Source organism: Grammomys surdaster, unplaced genomic scaffold (assembly GCF_004785775.1).
Source record: "Grammomys surdaster isolate TR1022 unplaced genomic scaffold, NIH_TR_1.0 136, whole genome shotgun sequence".
Lineage (NCBI taxonomy): Eukaryota > Metazoa > Chordata > Mammalia > Rodentia > Muridae > Grammomys > Grammomys surdaster.
Window position 1 is genome coordinate 2,742,894 of NW_021604594.1, and position 17,675 is coordinate 2,760,568.

The 17,675-nt window shown below is 35.4% G+C and overlaps 1 protein-coding gene and 1 pseudogene across 2 annotated transcripts in view; both read right to left on the bottom strand.

Moving 5' to 3' along the window:
* Positions 1-17,675, bottom strand: part of Znf804a (zinc finger protein 804A) — a 195,628-nt gene that overhangs the window by 72,074 nt on the left and 105,879 nt on the right. The gene's annotated exons all lie outside the window — the stretch shown is intronic.
* On the bottom strand, positions 7,920-9,257 carry LOC114617398 (annotated as a pseudogene). The gene has a single exon (XR_003710789.1). The product of XR_003710789.1 is annotated as a eukaryotic translation initiation factor 2 subunit 2 pseudogene (transcript).

A 17,675-nucleotide genomic window follows, 5' to 3' on the forward strand; every position in this document is an offset into this window, starting at 1 on the left:
TATGATGCTATATGGATAAGATTGTATATAGTAGATTAAAAAACAAAATAAAGCACAAATTCTTATAACTATCTCTGAATTGCAACTTTATAAACTGTAAGTCAACTGTGTAAGATATATTCAGAGATCTTAATTTTGTATTCATTCAGTTTGTAATTCATGGAAAATATAAATAAGTAAAAGCTTGTGCTATAAAGAAACGAAGAAAGAGCAACTACTCCCTTTCTTCCTGTTGTGAGATCACTTTATTTTCAATGACATCTTGTGTTTCAGAATATGAAATAAGTGACATTCCCATCATAGGCAGCTCCAGGATCTCTTTTCTGCTCTGGAGTTTTTTCATATATTTTCATGAAAACAGATTGTCTCCTTCAATAACTCTACCTCAAAGAAGGCAAACTATGTTCTTTATATCATAGACCTTTACACAGAGCTGGTGCTTTCAATCACAGCTGAGAAGTATACAATCCTCTAAGTGCTTTTCAAGATGAAAAATCGCTACCATGCACCATTCCTAACCTTCACAAACTGCAGAGGTGGACCGTGACCTTGCAAGGGGTTTCAAACTGGAAAGAATGAGTTCCAATACAAACGGAGAGAAAATCTGAAGTCAAAGATCCTCTGAAGGATGAAAAGGTTCCTGTTCCTTGCCTCATGCCAAACCATTAAAACAAACAAAAGGTTAAGAGGTCTCTTTTTTATTTTTTTTATTTCTCCTAAGATCATAAAGCAAAAAAACAAACAAACAAACAAAAAAAAACGTACCCCAGAAAACTAGACACAAAGAATCAATTTTTTAAACCAGTAATTTTCTGAGGCACATTGTATTCTAAAGTGTTTGTTTTCTGCTTATTATTCTCTTTCCTTATTCCATACTAAGAGGCCAAATCTATCATCAGTTGCTTGGTTTTCTGTTTTGATTACTGTTTGCTTGTTATTCTTTCTTTCCTACTCTCTAACTGTGCACATTTTTTAAACATGGATTTAGTGAAGTATCAATTGGAATAAAACATACTGACAGTGAAAATCCATGATTTCCTCATTCATTAAAGTACCCAGACAGGAGTGTTATCAGTTATACATAGACTTGATGAGTTAAAAGCATCCAAGGAACCACTTAAAGTTCATTTGGTTTTCCACAGAACAGTATTTTTCCACCTCTATCTTCATACACAATACAGCACCAATGGCATTTTTTTTTAAAAGATAAGCTAACAAATTACAACCTTACATAAATGTAGTTAAATAGGGAAAGTGTTTCAACATATTTTACCATACATAACTACTTTGCTAAAAATAATTAGCTGTGTAACTCAAGTGAAGTCTTCAGAGAGAGCACATTTAACATCCACCTTACAGTCTATAAAACAAGAAAAGCAAATAATGTATGTTGGAACATCAAGGGAGAAATCAGAGGCCTCACATAGAGAATGTGAAAAAGGCCAATCACTTGGACAGAAGGCTGAAATTTCCTCACAAACAATAACCATAGCTACAATATGGTCCATAGATCTCCTTTTTCATACAATAGATTAAACACTCATCTGCATAAAGATTTATGTGCTCATTTGTAAATATTGTTCAATTATTCATAATAGCTACAAACTGGAAGCAATTCACACTGAAGAACTAATAAACCTGTGAGTCCAAATACTATGCATCACTCACCTGAAGGAGGCTTGGTGAGTTGACTCATTTGACACTCACCAAGCTTTGGATATATTGAAGGAAACAAATCACAAAAGTATAACCTACTGAACTATTTTGTTTATGCTAACATTTTCGCAAATCTTTAGAGATGTAACATAGATATGTGTTTGTTGAGGGCTGAATGGAAGAGAGAAGAGTATTACTGCAAGTGGCTATGGGGTGTTTGTGGTGAGTGGACAATGAAATTGTTTTAAAATTAATTGTGCTATAACTGTACATCTCTAGACACTGAGAATGACTTGCCAATATGATACTCGCTAAAGTCTATAGAGAAATCAATCTTTAAAGAAGGATAATATTGTATAGTCATATTTATATAAAGCAATGGAAAACACCAAAATCAAAATACTTAACCATTAGGATGTATTCTTGTTACCTCCGTGATACATTCACACCATTATGTATGCCTTCATGAATAGGGGACATTTAGCTTGCTTATAACTAATCATACAGCTGATAAGATATAAGTCTTCCTAGGTTTCTGAAGTGGTTTTGAATAGACTCATGTTCGAATACTCGCCTCATAGGGAGTGGCACTATTGGGAGTTGTGGCCTTGTTGGAGTAGGCGTGGCCTTGTAAGAGTAAGTGGATCACTGAAGAAGCCGATCTTTGAGGTCTTAAATCCTCAAGCTTCACCCAGTGTAGGAAAGAGTCTCCTTCTGGCTGCCTTCAGATGAAGATGCAGCATTCTCAGTTCCTTCTCCAGCACTATGTCTGGCTGTTCTGCTCGATGCTATGCTTCCTGCCATGATGAAAATGGACTGAACCTCTGAAACTGTAAGCCAGCTTCAATTAAATGTTGTTTTATATGAGTTGCCTTGGTCACGGTGTCTTTTCAGAGCAATGAAACTCGAACAGTTGCCTTGTCAGGAAAACATAAGATACTCCATCCCTGTCGTTGCTTTGTTATAGGGGACTGTGTTCTTTGTACTTTTCACTTACATCTTGAGAAGGAAGAAACAAGTTACCTACTGCTCAGCCATAGAGAGATCTACACATTAAGGAAATGCAGTCTGCCTGTGTGCACCTAGAACCTATGTCCTAATCTGAGGTTTTCTGATTTAAGTAATCTTGGCAAAGAACCCTGCTCCTGTTTCTTCTTCAGATAACTCAGCACAGCTGATACAATGATGGCAATCTGATGTGCTCTTAATCAATGAAGCCATAGACATGCTTGGACTCCTGAACCACCAAAGCTGTGTGACTCAGCACATGTACATAACAGGAACTTTGTATGCATTAGTAGATCAGCGATTAGTCTTTGTCCCTGATACTATGTATAGCCCCAAGTTCTATCTATATTATTTGGACAGAGAACCAAAGATATTTTGACTGAGATTTGGGGGCCTTAAATTATTGTTTTAAGAGGCATTTTTATTATCTTTGCTGTGTAGCAGTTTCATTCCAGATTAAATTCTTCCATTTTGAAGGGAAGCTTCTTAAGAAATGGAATGTGAAAACACAGGTAAAACAACGGATATTTTAAGAGTGTTTATACAATGATGAAAGAACAGACAGTTCTAAGTAGGGCTGAACACACTGTCCTTCAGAGAACATCCTTAATACAGGGAGTGAACATCTCAAAATAGCTCCAGGAAGTTGATGATTTTTATCAGATTCACTGGGACTGTTTGGCTCTTAAGCCTGGTTTTGTGAAATGAACTCTTAAATGTTATGAATGATATCCTGCTTGATAATGCTGATTAACAATACCATGTTAGTATCAATGCAAGGTCATGTCCTGATAGACAACTGTGTGCTTCTAGTTTAATATTTCATCCTCTGGGCAAAGTCTGCTCTTTTGGGATTTCTGGCTTCTTTGACTTTCACCAGGATTTCCTGCCTTGGAATGGAAATGGCACTGGATTTAGATGTTACTCTTTCTTTTCCTCTCTTTTTTTTTTTAATCTCTTAGAAGTCATAGAGCTTCAGTTTCACCTGCTACATTATAATTTTTAAAGAAAAGAAAGTAAAATAAAAGCAAAAAGATTCAGAGATTCTCTCTCTCTCTCTCTCTCTCTCTCTCTCTCTCTCTCTCTCTCTCTCTCTCTCTCTGTCTCTCATTTATTTCTACTAACCATACTTTGTCATACTGGAGCATCTGTTATACTTCTGCTACATTTGCAGTTAATTCTTTTGAGCTCCAGAAATAGAGTACCTTTATTAAACCTGGGGTACCATGTTTCCTTTCTTGAGAAATCATGCATAAATGTGTTCCTAGACATGACTGTTGTGAGGCAAATCTAAGATTCTGTAGAGCAGGGTGCATAGGATCTCAGACTGATGCCAGAACACATCCTGCAATACTGACTCATATTTTGAACCAAATTGTTCTTCAAAGGAAACAGAGAAAAGTCTTACAAAGAGAAATAGTTTAGGCAATATGAAGTAGAGTCCTGGAAGACAGAAGGAGCACTGGTTGTGAAACAGACAATGAGATGAAAGATAATATCTCTGAGCAAACAAGAAGTTGTGTACATTTTTTGGACAGATCATAATATGAATCGAATTTGAAACTCACTACATCCAGCAAATGACCAGCTATTCTTCACTTTGTTGACTGTAGTGATGATTATATGTTTGTGTTTATTTGTAAATAATTAAATGAAGGTAATTAGGATAATGCAGTATACCAAAACACATTTAAGATCTGGAAAGTTTGGCAGATGAGAAGTATCCAAATATATTCTAAGAAAAAAAGAATAAAGCTATTTTTCAATTTAAGATGGCAGTTATAGAATTTACTATATCACCTATTTGGAATCATTTTTATTCATGCATGTGTCTAGTGTTTGCATTTGCACATGTCTGTTTGTATATGTGGGGGAACACATTGTGAAGGCAAACAACCAGGGTGTAATTTCAGAAATGCTACACATCTTTGAACAGGATTACTCACTGGCCTGAAGCTCTACAATCATGATAGATTACCTGAAAAGTGAGTCCTGTGTTTCTTTCCTTGGCCAACTCCTCAGTCATGGGATTGTTATCATACAATATTACTGGCATTTTCATATAAGTTTTAGAGGTAGGACTCAGGTTCTCAGGTTTGCCAAGCAAACAATTTACCAGCTATTGTAGTATTTGATATTTGATGTCACTGAAATTACTAAATCCATATTTACATATATCATAGTTTTTTGACATGTATATGTCTAAGTCTAAAAATTATAGTATGTTAGCTCAATTATGTTGCAATGTCCATGACTAAGATTTATCATGAAAATTCACCTTCCTCTTTTCTGTGATTAAAAACCATCTATCATGGAGTTGAAATCAGCTGGATGTACATTATTTGGTACCTCAAATAAATAGAGTTTTCATATCTCACTGTGAAACTGCATAAATAGAAATTAGTCCTGATGACCAGTTATCTAAAGATTAGCGGATTCTCTAGATCACACAAGTCCAATCTTATATTTAGGACAATTAATATTTGAAAATAAATTTCATATATACTTTATATCTGCACAAAATTTTGCTGTTGGGTTTTTTCGTTGTTGTTGTTGTTGGTAATCTACTACCAAGCTTGTGGTCTAACCTTAAGAGTAGTATGTTACCTTGGAGACAGGATGTCATTTTCAACTGATGAGTTTGTATTGGGTTTGGGTGTTTTGGTATTACATTTCTACTTTGGTAGCATGCACAGTTTTTTCCAGTACCAAGAAGACTATTTCATAGAGGAGAAGGCTCTATGTAGACACCAGCTTGAGTTTTTGATGTTCACTGAGTTGTATAGGTACGGTCTTCAGCCTTAGGGTCTTCTCTTTCTTTATTAAAAGTACCCTACAGACTTGACAACAGCCTTGGTGGTTTAGGGGTTCCAATGAGATCCATTTGGCCAATAACATATCAGAAAGCTTCAATTGGTGCCAAGAGATATCCAGCTGAGGCTTTCTCTCTCCTCATCATTTGGAAACTTATTGTACATTTATATTTTAGAAAGCTTACATTTAAGAAGGTTTAGGAAATATTAGATTTCCACTTCACCTCTCCAGTGGCACTTGGTTTTAGCTGTGCTGCTTCATATTCCCTCATTTGTCACTCATTTTCCTATACCTCCAGGCATGATCCTTTCATTGTACTCCTGGTTTCCTGCCTGGTCCATCCAAAACTATCTAATTTCCATTTCCTAGGGAGACATAGCTGTCTTCCATAGTCCCTTACTCTATACTTAACCCTGTAATCCCCATGGTTCTACAGATTGTAGTTTGCTTATCATTGACTTAAAATGCAATATCCATTCCATATTTGTCTGGGTCTGTATTACCCTCATTCAAGATGACTTTTTCCCTTCCCAAAATTATCCTTCCATTTTATTGTGGATTTCAAGATTTCATGGCTTTTTTTTAAACAGCGGAGTAATGCTTCATTGTGTAAATATGCAATGTTATCTATATCCTTTCTTCTGCCTAGGGACATCTACTTTATTTCTAATTCCTGGATATTACAACTATTGCATCAATGAACACAATGGAGTAAATGTCTTTGTGGTAGGATAAAGGAAATTCCAATAGATAAAGGAATCTCCACAGTTATTTTACAAATTTATAGTCCTACTAGCAATGAATATACTCTCCCTTTACTTAACATTGTGACCAACACAAGTTGTCATATATTTTAATGATTTTTTTACCCATGCTGATGGTTGTAACTTGAAATTGTTCTTTATTTGCACTTCCCTGATGAATAAAGATATTGAAGTTTTCTTTAAAGTGTCAACCATTTATGTCTCCTCTTTCGAGACCTCTCTATTTAGAAGTTTCTATTTTTAATTTGATTTTTTATTTAACTGATGTCCAGATTTTTAGTTCTTTATATATATTGGCTATTAGCCTATCAGATGTGCTGTTGGAAAAAAAATTTCCCTTTCTGTAGGCTGCCATTTTCTGAGACATCTTTTCCATGTACAACTTTTTTAGTTTCATTAGGTCCCATTTACTAACTGTTGGTCTAAGTGCCTGTGCTAACAGTTTTCTGTTGAGAAAGGCTTTCTTCCTCTATGTCAATGGGATCAAAGCTATTCCCATCTTTCTCTTCTATCAGATTCAGTGTATGTAGTTTTATGTTGAGGGATTTAATCAATTTAAAGGTGAGTTTTGTGAAGAGTGGTAAGTATAGATCTATTTGGATTCATATACATAGATCCATCCAGTTTTGTCAGCAACTGTTGTTGAAGATGCTGTCTTTTATCCAGTGTGTATTTTGGCTTTCTTATCAAACATTATGTATCCATAGGGGTATGGATTTATGTCTGAGACTTCAATTTGATTCCACTAATCAAATTGTTAGTTTTTGTACCAATACCATGCTGTTTTTATTACTATAGCTCTGTAGTACAATGCAAGTTTTAGAATAGTGGTTCACTAAGCAATTATATTATTCAGAATTTAAAAAAAACCTGGGTATTTTGTTTCTATATGAAGCTGAACATTTTCCTTTCAAGATTGTGAGGAATTATGTTGATATTTTGACGGAGATTGCATTGAATCTGTAGGTTTTTTCAGGTAGAATAGTCATTTTTATATTAGCCCTACTGACCTAAGATCATGGGCACTCTTTCAACCTTCATATATCTTCTTTGGTTTCTTTATTCAACCTGTTGCAGTTTTCATCATAGGAGTTTTTCACTTGACTGGTTAATTACCTCAAGATACTTTCTTTTTAAGGCTTTGCTTCACTGATTTCTTTCATGGTCTGTTTGCCATTTGTATATAGGAAAGCAACTGATTTTTGTGAGTTAACTTTTTTATCATGCTTCTTTGCTGCTAGTGTTTACCAGCTGTAGGAGTTTTTTCAAGTGGCATTTTTAGAGACACTTAAGTTAACTATTATATCATATTCAAACAAAGATAATTTGACTTCTATGTTTACAGTTTGTATTCCCATGATTTCCTTCAGTTATTGGTCTCTCTAAGACTTCAGGTACTTTAATTTATAGGCATGGAGAGAATGAACATCTTGGCCTTGTTGCTGACTTTAGTGAAATTTTTTTATAGTTTCTCTCTGTTTAAGTTTATGTTGGCTATGGAATTTTTGTAAACTGACTTTATTATGTTGGGGCATATCCCCAATCTCTTCAGGAATTTTATCATAAGGGGGTATTGGATTTTCTCAAGAGCCTCTTCTGTATTTAATATCATCAGGTGTTTTACTTTAAAGTTTGATTCTATAGTGGATTACATTAACCGATTTTCTTTTTTCTTTTTTCTTTTTACTGTTATAATAACTTTAATTTATCTTGCAATTTACAGAAGTCTATGAACAATTTTAAAAAGTACCTCCTTACCCCATCACGTTTCTCTGACAGTTGTTAAAGTAGGCAACGAATATGTCAACAGCTTGAATATCGGTATCTTGCAAGGATTTCATAACAATCACTCGCCAAAGAACTTGGCAGCTTTTCTATCTTGTTTTTAACTCAATAGTACATCCATTCTGACGGTAACCTATCCAGCCAAATCTCCACCACATTTTGGAAAAATCAATGGTGATTAGCAAATTAGTTAGCTTTGGCACGGAGCTGTGCCCGCTTTCCTGTGACAGCCTGGAAGCCAATTTTGATACTGGCAACAGAGCATCGAGAATGACAAGTCTCACACTGTAAGAAATAGAGTCGGGTGTACTTCTGTAGGATTGTGTCCAGTGATCGGTATGTGTGACAAGTGACGTATTCCTTGATGTATCTTCTCAAGACATTTTCTATCTGTTTTTGTTGGAATCTTCCTTTGATTACAAGTTGGTTATTACCATCTATAGAACCACTTGTACCCAATTCTGCCAATAAAAATGCAAGGAGATGTTTGGGTTGACGATGTAATAGTTTACACATATCTGTAAAATTGACAAAAAAAGTTCTCTTGGTTCCTACTCTGATGACCTGTGGAGGTTTCATAACAAGTTTCCTCTTCTCTCCAGCAACCATATCTGGATTCTTTTCTCTCATGATGTTGAACACTCGGTTCAGCAACTCTTCATATGTGTAGTCTCTTTCTGATCCTGCCCAAGCAGTACCAGTTTGGTTACTGAATGAAATGCCATCATCTTTTTTGCTGTCTTCATCTTCTAAAGCTTCATCTTTTTCTAGTATTTCATCTTCATCTGGGAATTTAACATTATTCTTTTTCTTCTTATTATTGCCAAGCATAATGTCAAGGTCTTCCTCTGGCTCAGCCGGCTCTTGAGCATCACTTTCAATCTTAACATCCTTTATAGCTTCTTCAGCTTCATCAATATCAAATATCTTTCTTGTCTTTTTCTTCCTTTTCTTTTGATTAAAGAAGATCAAGTCATCTAAGTCATCAGAAGCATCTTTTTTCCTACTGTATTCTTCATCAGCTTCCACATCTTTTTCTTCAGTTGGTTCTGGCTCCATTTCTTTTGTCTCTGAGAGCTGGGTTTCTTCTGTCTGGGAATCTCATTCTTCATCTAACATAAAAGGCTTCTTCTTCTTCTTCTTTTTCTTTTTGCTCATAGTAGGATCAAAAATCATCTTGTCCCGGACATGGCTGTAGTTCGAGTGGATTCAGCAGGGATGAAAAGTCAGACAGATTTTCAAATGTTGAACCATTCCTGTATCTCCAGGATCTTGTCTATTTGATAATGGTGCAAGTATTTTATCGAGAATTTTTCTACCCCTTTTAAAATTAAACAAACAAACTGAAAGATATTTAAATTGTTATCTCTATGTAAAATGGTAATATCTTAGATGAATTTTTAACAGTACCATTTTAGTTTGCATGGCTACCTTGGTAACTTAAGACAACCTATGAATCACAATCTAACCAGTCTATAGTTGGGTAGTGTCGATTAATACTTTATATACTTTCTAGATCTGTCTCATTTTACAAAATGTAGTCTCTGTATACATAAATGAAGTCCTAGTTTCCATTCCCTACTAACTTTTGGTAGCTGCCACTCAATTTTATGCTTCTACAAACCTGAAACTTTTAGGTGTTCCAGATGAGTGGGTTAATTTGGTATAAGTATGCCATGACTAAGAACGACTATGTGGATACTGTAAAACACCTAGGTAAAAAATCCTTGAATGGAGTTAATAAGAACTTGTGATGTCTCTGCTGGAGACACAGATGCAGATAGACATGGGGATTGCTGTGAATCTATGTGAGGAATAAAGATCTTGTCTAAAACAAAAGAAAGCAAAACAAAACACCAATGATACAATGATATAAGAGATGCCTTAGTGCCTTAGGAATGATACCCAGGTTGATTTCTGAGCTCCGCAATTTCATAAATGTACATGTGTGTAAACATTCTCTCCCCCCTCACACACACACAGGAATGCTGATTACATGAATATAGATAGACATTAATAGCAATAAAAATATTTTACAGAATCAGTTTGTGAATATATATAATCTAAAGATATTCACTATTGAAAGAGACAAAAATAATAAAGCAGTAGAGTCACAGAGGAGAACATGCTTTTTAGATATTAAGGGAGAGTAATTAATAACCTTAGTAATTCAAATTTTGGCTCATCTTGTCTAATTGATGAGGACTTAATCGGAATATGAAGGGGGAACCATAGCAGTGATATTTAGGGAAAAAGAGTTTCACCTGAAAGAAAAAAAAAGTTAAACAATAGTCAAAGAAATGCTGAGTTAGTTGGGTAAACCAGGTAAGGCATTTTTTGTCATTAACAATATAATGTACATTGAAAGAAGCCACAGACTTCAGCAACTCAAGTTTAAATCAAAGCAAGTGTCAAGACTGGCATTGCTCTTTCTTTTCACACTCTTAACAGTTATTTAATATAGTTAGATGCTGGGTTTTAGCTTTGCAACCTACAAATTACTCTGTTTAAAAATATGTATGTATTGTTTTATTTAATGTTTAATTGTACACAGTTCAAATATGATTGAAAAGTAAATGTTTATAGCTCTACAAATGGATTTAATTAGTTAACTTTTGAAATAATGAGTGCTTAAGTTTTTTATATTTTTTTTAGTCTAAAATGACATTAACCTACCTAGGAAAAAATAATGAAATGTAATATGCTGTTGCTCTTTCTAGGGCATAATTGCCCTCCTTGTATTGGAGCTTTCCTGCTATCATCCTTTGTAGGGCTGGGTTTGTGGAAAGATACTGTGTAAACTTGGTTTTGTCATGGAATATCTTGGTTTCTCCATCTATGGTAATTGAGAGTTTTGCTGGGTATAGTAGCCTGGGCTGGCATTTATGTTCTCTTAGGGTCTGCATGATATCTGTCCAGGATCTTCTGGCTTTTATAGTATCTAGTGAGAAGTCAGGTGTAATTCTGATAGTCTGCCTTATATGCTACTTGGCCATTTTCCCTTACTGCTTTTAAAATTCTTTCTTTGTTTTGTGCATTTTGTGTTTTGAATATTATGTGATGGGAGGTGTTTCTTTTCTGATCTAGTCTATTTGGCGTTCTGTAGGCTTCTTGTATGATAATGAGTATCTCATTCCTTAGGTTAGGGAAGTTTTCTTCTATAATTTTGTTGAAGATATTTATTGACCGTTTATGTTGGGAATCTTCACTCTCATCTATACCTATTATTAGGTTTGGTCTTCTCATTGTGTCCTGGATTTCCTGGATGTTTTGTGTTAAGAACTTTTTGCATTTCACGTTTTAACAGTTTTGTCAATATTTTCTATGGTATCTTCTGCACCTGAGATTTTTTTCTTCTATCTCTTGTACTCTGTTAGTGATACTGTGTCTATGACTCCTGATTTCTTTCTTAGGATTTCTATCTCCAGGGTAGTCTCCCTTTGTGCTTTCTTTATTGTTTCTACTTCCATTTGTTTGTCCTGAATGGTTTTGTTCAATTCCTTCACCTGCTTGGTTGTGTTTTCTTGTAATTCTTTAAGGGATTTTTCTGTTTCCTCTTTAAAGGCTTCTACCTGTTTACCCGTGTTCCTCTCGAATTCTTTGAGAGTGTTAATTATGTCCTTCTTAAAGTCCTCAATCATCATCATTAGAAGTGATTTTAGATCTGGTTCTTGCTTTCCTGGTGATATGGGGAGTTCAGGTCTTTCTATCGTGGGAGAACTAGGTTCTGATGATGCCAAGTACCTTGGGTTGCTGGTGCTTATGTTCTTGTGCTTGCCTTTTGTCATCTGGATCTCCTTTTTGCTATCTGTGCTGTCTCTGACTGGAGCCTGTCTTTCCTATTATCTAGGTTGTGTCAGAACTGTTTGGGATGGGTTTTGTTGCTGGGGTTAGAGCTGAGGCCCAAGATCTGCTCAGTACTCAGGTGGAGACCGGAAGGAACCCATGCTCCGGGCCACGAGTGAATTCCTGGGTCCCAGTGGGTCCCAGTTGCTCCCTGTTTGGGCCAAGTGTTGCTGCCTTCTTGCCTAAGATACTGCTCTACTGTTGAGGTTAGAGCTCCTGGGATCCCTGCTTCCTCTGGGTTCTGAGAGATTGGGTGCAGAGCTGTCTCCTGGATCTGCTGAGCGCTAGAGCCCAGAAAGGAAGGAACCAATGCTCTGGGTCAGGGTGAATTCCTGGGTCCCAATGGGTCCCAGTGGGTCCCAGTTACTCCCTGTTTGGGGCGGGTGTTGCTGTCTGCTTACCAGAGATACTGCTGAAGTTAGAGCTCCTGGGAGGCCCTCTTTCTCTGGGTTTTGTGAGGTTGGTTACAGAGCTGCCGCCTGGGCTCTATGCTCGGGTCCAGACCGGAAGTCCTCATAATATGCTCTTATTCACAGTGATTTTACTTGATCAACAGATTTGACCACCTTAGATACATCATTTTCTCTCTAATTTCAGACAACACATATTGATATTTTTTTGATAAATCCTATAGTACAACGTTCTTCTAGTTAATGATTATTAAAAGTTACAATCTAGAGTATTTAGAATGATGATTTTCATAGATTTGCATGTGAAAACTGGATGCATGAGAATGTATATTGCAACCATGGGAGTTTACATATGGTTTGAGAAATATTAAAGCAGAAAACATGATTTGAGATTTAAAAAAATTCACAACATTTAAAGTGATTTTTACGTATGTAATGGTGTTACATGTAAAGTTATCTGCTACAGATGTAACACTTCCTAAGGTCTAAATGGTGAAGCATAAACTTTTCTGTTTTAAAGACCCCCCAGACCTAAATTCGTTTTGAGAAAAATTTAAAAGAGATGCGTATAACTTGATTCTTAGAAAGCTCAGGATCCCGGATTACATCTTTTTATTTTTTTTTTTTCATTTGAGTACAAGTTTTGAATTTGTTTTATCCTTGGTTAAAAGTAATATCAATTTTGAAATTGGTGAGATTAATTGAAAAGCTGTGTTTGGTTGGTAATACAAATAGGCATGTCTGTGCTCCTGTAGAAGGTTATTTCTGTCCTCTGATGTTTGATGCAATTTGAAAACACCTATTCTCAAAAGTTTTACGTATTACTTAGGATAAGCGTGGGCAGTTTGTTGACTTCATTAATCACATATTTATGATGTCATTGGCTAGTGTTAACTTACAGGGGCTATTCTAAATCCAACAATAGACATCATTCTCCAGTAAAGATCACCTCTTTTTTGCCTTACTTAATTTGGTTTTATAGAAAGTAGGAAGGGTTTTCCAATGGAGTTCAGGGTGGCCTACAACTTACTGCGGAGGACCGACTAGTGCTGATTTTCCAGCAATTTTCATATCTCACTATCTCAAGATGTTGGGATTATGGGCATGAGCCACTAAGTCAACCTTAAGGAAATATTTGTAAAAATATAATTTGAGATAAATTTGAAAGTAACTTTCTGTATTGTATATTGCTGAAGGACAAATACACACTTCATGCTAACTTGGGTAGTCAAATAGTATCACCTACAGATCTCTACCTTTTGAGTAAGACCTTTCCAAAATCTCAGAAACATTTTTGAAACTGCAACCACTATGGAAAGATCAGAGCTATAGATGTCTTGTTGTGTCTGGCCTAAGAGATTGATGGCAAGAACTGCCAGGCTGTTTCATGGTGTTCTGTCTTAATCTATTCCTGCTGGTGTTCTGAGGCCATTCTTCAACACAGTTTTCTTAGAGACTGCCTATGTTCCATTACTCTTTTTCCTTTTAAACAATATCATTTATATTTATTATAAATGAGAATTCTGATTTCTGCATGAAATTTGAGGTAAATTTATATTCTTTAAATCCATATTCAATTCTTTGTCTTCTAAGAAAGCCCCTTTCTTTTCTGCTTAGTAACATTTCAACTATTTGACATAGTTAATACCAAAAATATGTTGATATTCTCATAAAATGACATGTGAGAACTGTTTATCTTCTCGATTTATTTACTTGGTCTTTTGTTCATTTCTTGAGCAGAAATCATTCTTCTTTGTGAAAATTTCAAATGTTTATGTATTTCTTGACCAGTTTTTATTTCTTAATGCTTCAGATTCTATTAGCATCCCCTATGCTTATATGCTTCTTCATTTTACAATTCATTTAGTCATAGTATATGAACTTTCCCCCATAAATTCATGTCTTACTATAGATAATTATATTGTTTGGTGAGAATAGCTTGTCAATTTCCCTTGTCACTCAACCTGCATGTTTTGCTAAATGAATTGTGACAAATCTTCGAACAGGGTGTTTTCAATGCAGCTTGAGAGTCATTGCTCACAGTTCTTGGCTACTAGATTTTCTTATGTGCCACAGGGTGAGATATCAGGCAGATGTAAATATTCCTTCCCCATTATCTGAGTCTTGACAAGAGAAGACACTCTGTTTCAGATGGAGTCCACAACCCACCTACCTTGCAAGACTTTCTTTGAGAGGATTATCCAGGGACTTCTATTAGGAACTCAGTTTTGTTTTTCAGTTGTATCTTCAGCTTTTTTCCCTTTTATTTATGTCTGTTTGGCAATATTAATATCTTAGCTAGAGCACTTACAGTTTTAGATGTGTGGGCTTTTTTTTCATTAAAAAGTTTCTATTAGATTCCCACACATGTCATAAAGGGAAGTTTTGCCAACAAACATTAAACACAAATCTCATTGTTTTAAATAACAGAAAGGCATAGTAGGTAGATAGTAGAAGTAATGGAATAAGTTGCCTTCTCCTGAAAATCAGTCTCCTTAGAATTTTGAGAATGCTATTGTTATGATAAAAACAACTATGTTCAGCTTAAGATATTGTTGTTGGAAACAGTAAATAAAAGGGTTTGAACTAAATATAGCTAATCAATAAAAAAATATTGAATCAATGAAGATATCAATGGACAACAATACCATTGCAAAATGCCACATGGAACAGAAAGACGTGCAAAACAGGCTTTGTTTAATAGAATGAGAAGAATGACACAGGGTACAATGGGGTAAAAAATAGATAAATATCAGTTATTTCAAAAGAAATATCATCCCTCATTCTCCATTCAGCATCTAAGTTATACTTCAGTACATTAAAAGGAGACCTACATATGTCCTAATTAGAGAGTTGAGGCTATAGCCTCTTGATGAAGGTACTCTGAGGACCATTCTCTTATTCTTTCAGAATCCTAAGCTTCTAAGGAGCCTAAAGTAACCAATAATAAGGAATACTATCAGACACATAAAACATCTCTAAATCTCATCTCAATTCTAGCTAATAAATTTCTCATTAACAACACCCTTGAGAAATGTTAGAGACTCATTTGTATGCACTCTATGTCTGTGATTCTTCATTGACGTAGTTAATAATATATTATCCAAGTTTGTTTGTTTACATGTTATATCTAGAGAGTTGAAAACTTGTTTTTATTTTCTATAGTCTTGCTTTATATCTCCAGTTTGCCCTTTAAGTTCTTGTATTGTAGTAGCACATACAAGATTCAATAAATAACTGTGAGATTGATTTTCTCATAATTTTAAAAAATATGCACCAGAGCAGACTGTTATTTCTACAAAATTGTATTTCCAATATTGCCCAGAAAGCTTGGAATGCTATTTGAATCATTTTCTCTACTTCAAACCAAACCGTGCCTATGCCGAACAATAGTCCTTAAAGCTTCAACTTTCTGGATTGAGCAGTATCTGACTGAACACGATTTGATTTACAAATGTATCCTGAAATTCAAAGAAACAGATAACAAAGCTAGGGAAAGGCAATTTCTTTCATAAGGCATTACTAAAATTTTAAAGATGCAAACTTGATGCACGGAAAGTCTTTCAACTGTGCTCACTTGTATGCATAATGGCTTCAGACCACTTTTATGTTTGTCAAAAAATTCTATAGAAATCAAAAGCCAGCTTTATCTTTTGACTTTCACACATACCTCAAGAAAAATGTGCTGATGCTATAAACTTAAGAGAAGACGTTATTGACTTTCTAAAGCTTACGAATTCAACTAATATTAACACAAAGTAAATATGGTTTGAGTAATATAACAAAGAAAAAGTCAATTCTATGTAATTTGTATTTTCAATAGTATTTAAGACCTAATCACATACTTGGTGCCAGGCACTAAGTTAACACTGAGTTTTAGGTAGAAGAGGAAAGGTGTTACATGTTTGGCAAGTTGTGGCTTTAATCAGGAAAGCAAGATGATATAATTTTGTAGAAAGAACAAAAAATTAACTAAACACAAATGAAATGCAAACTAATCTTAGCCCTTGTTTTAGGACTCATTAAGTCCCCTAGTCTTTCTTCTACATACACTACCACATATAATCTATCCTAACAGTGTTTCTGTTGGAGCAGGAGAACAGGTAAGACTGTATCATCCTTTGCTATCATGCAGTGTTAGAGGACTGTTAGGCTGTATGTAGGCAGTCTATAATGTGGTACCTGAAAATTCCCATATTATACAAAAATAAACGTTGACTTAAAAATTTACTATTCCTTTTTAAACTCCTTCCAGTAACATAGATGCACAACTGTGAAATTTCCAATGAAATCATGTACAATTGTCTTTCAAATGAAATTCTAAATAAATTATCAGAACATTTTATGCTACTTAATTGGTACACCAAGTAATGTTTTATTTATTTCCTATGTAACAAATTTAAGAACAAAAAATCAAAGCATTTAACTAATTTTTGTTTTGTTTGTTTTTTGAAATCAGGTTCTTGATATACTTTCCGAGCTGGCTTAGAACTCACTGTGTATTCATTCATAATCTCAAACTTGTAACCCCCTTGTGCAAACCTCTTAAGTGTGTGACTGCATATGCATGCCAACACTCTTAGGTTATCAGTACCTTAACATTTATCTCTATTCAATTATATAAAATTCCATGAAATATATGACAATATAAAATGGTATTTTCAGCAATAATGCCAAAATACTCAAAATATTAACTTCTAAAACTTTCAAATTTGGATTATTTCCAATATAAGACTTAGAAAGAAAAATATTAAGGTCATGATGTTTGAAATAGAAAGTGATAATAGCCACAACTGTGTCAGAAGCCCCCAGATCCACGCAGAACCCCAGGTAAAGTCCTGCCCACTGCCAGACAGCACTCCTCAGAGCCTGCCTAGCTTCTCCATATCCTGGTCCATAACTGCTGCAGAAATGCCTGCTCTATAACAGCCCAGAACCCCAGGTAAGACCCGACCCGCTGCCCACCAATACTCCTTAGAGTCCTTTTAGCTGTCTAAACTAGGAACCTCACCGCTTGCTTCCATATCCTGACTGACCACTCCAGGAGAAGGCTCATATTTTACTAGAGGCTAAAGGGATACCCAGAACCCTAGGGGCTAAAACAGTACCTAGGATACTAGAAACCCCTACTCGAACAGATGCCACACTAGAACCAAGAGCACAAGAGGTCACAACAATTCCCCAAATCTCAAAACCCTAGATGTCACAGAGACCACCGAAAACCCCAGAAAGGAGACCCTACTGGACCAGCGGACTCATCAGTCACCAGAACTACAGGCTACTCAGGCCAGGAGATGAGTGAGGAAACAGAAACTAAGGGGAAAACATCCATCCAACAAAGATAAACTCTGAAAACTGGACCTAAACCTATAATTACCACAAAACTTTGCCT